Raw genomic sequence first — 3,002 nt, forward strand, 5'->3', positions numbered from 1 at the left:
ATTACAATGTACATTATATATTTATTTCATATCAGTTTCATTACACATACTTGTCGCATTGTGCATGTCATCATTATCTTCACTCATTTTAGAATCCACTTCGTGACTCAACTGCGATGCACCTTCAGTTCCCAGGTAAGTTTCAGATGCAGCTATTTATTATGCAAATATTAACACACATTAACACTAACTAACACACATAAACAACTAACATATTATGCAAATATACACTTACTACAATGTCTTGATACACAATGTGCAATTTTAGATTATATTTATTTTCTAAATTTTATAAAACAAATCGCTTGAAATTAATGCAATAAAGTTATTGTTGCGAAAACATTTGTAAATGTATTAATAATATGAATAGAAGTTGTAATAAGTAAACAAAACATTGTAATAATATTCTTGCAAATTTTGACATGTGATTAAGTACTTCACAAAGTAACGTAATTAGCGAAAACAGCAGTTTTATTATACATACTTGTTGCATCATGCATGTCGTTGTTAGCTTTACTAATTTCAGAATCCACTTTGTGACTCAATGCACCTTCTGTTCCCACGAAAATTTCAGATGCACCTATTTATTATGCAAATATTAACACTTACTACACTATCTTGATAAACGAATTTGTGGATATTAAAATATGTTTTATTATACATATATACCTGTTGCAGCACTCAGATTTCCGAAAATTGTGGGCGCGGCATTTGATTTTAAAGATTTCAGTTTGCCATCTGGATATCTTTCCCACATTTTGGGAGAAAAATGAGCCTGTAAAATTTAATAAATAATGTGTCTTTAACATTTTACCTAATATATAATTCAAACACTTATACAAAAGAGCAACTCCAATTGATAAATTTTCTCAAATAAATATTAATATCCATTGATACATTTCAAATCAATTAAAATATATCAGGTTTTAATCGATATCAATCATATTTAATAGTTTTAATCGATATTGAAATACATTTTTAAAATACAATACCAACATGTATTTTAAATATTTATGAGTCATTGAGTATTATTAATATTGATTAAATCCTAATGAATTTAAATCGATTGGAAATGTGTCGATAGGTATTAAGACTTACTTTATTTGTCAAATCATATATTAATCAACCGGAACTGTTCTTTTCTATCTTTTCTTCGAAGTATACTTAATATCTTACATATCATTACTTTTACTTACATGACATAGACGCATATTGTCACAGTTTTCTGGCCCCAAATCATCACGATTTATGTGTTGTAACCAAAGATTCCTCCGTTCTCCTCTAGGAATTCGACACATACGAAATCTTTTTTTATTGAATTTGTGCAGTAATTTGCACAGCAACTCGTCATTTCAAAACTAGACAAAAAATATAATACATGTTCAAATATATTTTTGTAATAACACTTTTAGGTTAATTTGCACATAAAATAATTGTGACATAATATTTTCACTAATAATTTTATGCACTTCTTATGAATATTCATAAATGTCATAAATAAAAAAGTAAATTACTTACGTCTCACAGATGGAATAACAATAAACAAGAAACGTGAATGAACGAGAACACATGTATTTACTTATATGTATGACATGCGTAGATCATGCGTTTTCTCTATTTTTCTTCTCTCTTACATCCGTTTTCACAACAACATGGCAGAGCCAATCACGGATTGATCAGCGTTGTCTGATCTCTACTTAGAGGATCTCTAGCCTGACCCGGGTTGCGCGGGGGAGGGGAACCGCATCGTGGATGTGGGTGTCGCGGGGACGGGGGAACCGCGTTGGTGATGCGGGTGTCGCGGGGAGAGAGGAACCACGTTAGTGATGCGGGTGTTGCGGGGAAGAGAGAACCGCGCTCGCGCTCGCACTCGCCGCCGCCGCCGCTCGCGGGCCCGCCGTCCCAACTCGCACTTATCGCGTTCCGTTCCTCCCGCGGTTTCTCCGTCCCACCCGTTATCGCACGTACGCGAAAAGAAAGAGGAGAAGAAAAAGAATAGAATTAAAATAAAAAATATGTTTATTTTAAAATTTATTTTTAAATTTATTTTTAAATTTATGAAAGTTAACTAATATCCTATTAACGTAATGTCATAAAGACTATTACAGCATAATAAATGGTACATTATGATAATGGCGCCTCATCGAATGCATGCGAATGTTGGTTTAGTGTGGGCAGTAAAAGACACGAGGGTTCACGTGGTAGTCCACCGAAGGAATCCGTTGCTATCTGCAACAGATAAAAGGGGAAAGTATTTAATAAAGTGTAAAAGGAGAAACAGAAAGGAAGATAGCTATTTAAAAAATACTCACGTTAATTGTAAAAGCAAACGGTCCTTCTCCTGGTGGACACATCTACAATTACGCGCAATTGCGCATCCTCCCGTGGGCTCCTCGGCGTCTCCTTGCACGTTCTAGCCCTCGCGCCGCTATCCCCTAGCGCCTCTTCCCGCATCCTCGCCTGCTCTTTGCGCGGACCCTCCTCCCTCGGAGGCGTCTTCGCTTTCGCCAGGACCCATGAAAATTCACTCTCACAGTTAGAGGCGGCAAGCCGCCTCCCCACACGCAACCAGTACTTGCGACTGCATTTGACACAGGTACTTGGCGCAAAATATTGTTTGCAACTAATGCACATCATATTGATCGTATTTAATTATACAATTTAATGTAACAATCTCGGTATGGCTTGAAATTGACTTACAAGGGAAGTTTGCGAACCTGAAAATTCAGAAAAATCTGACTCTTGGTGTAAAAGTAGAGCAGTTTATCCGTAGCATGAAACTATTTTTCGTTGGTGCTCAATTCCGTTTTAAAGGGATGAAACCATCCCTTAAAAAAAATCAGTTTTTTTCTTCCGACGTGAATATCGTCGAAACTATGAGAGAAAAATGTTTTAGATCAAAGTTAAATGGCATGAAGTGAACTTTATGATAGTAGTAACAAAAAAATTTTTTTAAATTTTTTTTAATGTTTCCCCTACTTCACTTTTTTTTTTAAATTTTT

General features: G+C 35.1%; 1 pseudogene; it reads right to left on the reverse strand.

Annotated features, from left to right (window-relative positions):
* LOC105456461 overlaps positions 1-1,236 on the reverse strand; it is a 12,109-nt pseudogene extending 10,873 nt beyond the window's left edge.
* Positions 1,237-3,002: the final 1,766 nt, after the last annotated feature.

The sequence above is a fragment of the Wasmannia auropunctata genome, unplaced genomic scaffold, assembly GCF_000956235.1.
Source record: "Wasmannia auropunctata unplaced genomic scaffold, wasmannia.A_1.0 LD336106.1, whole genome shotgun sequence".
NCBI lineage: Eukaryota > Metazoa > Arthropoda > Insecta > Hymenoptera > Formicidae > Wasmannia > Wasmannia auropunctata.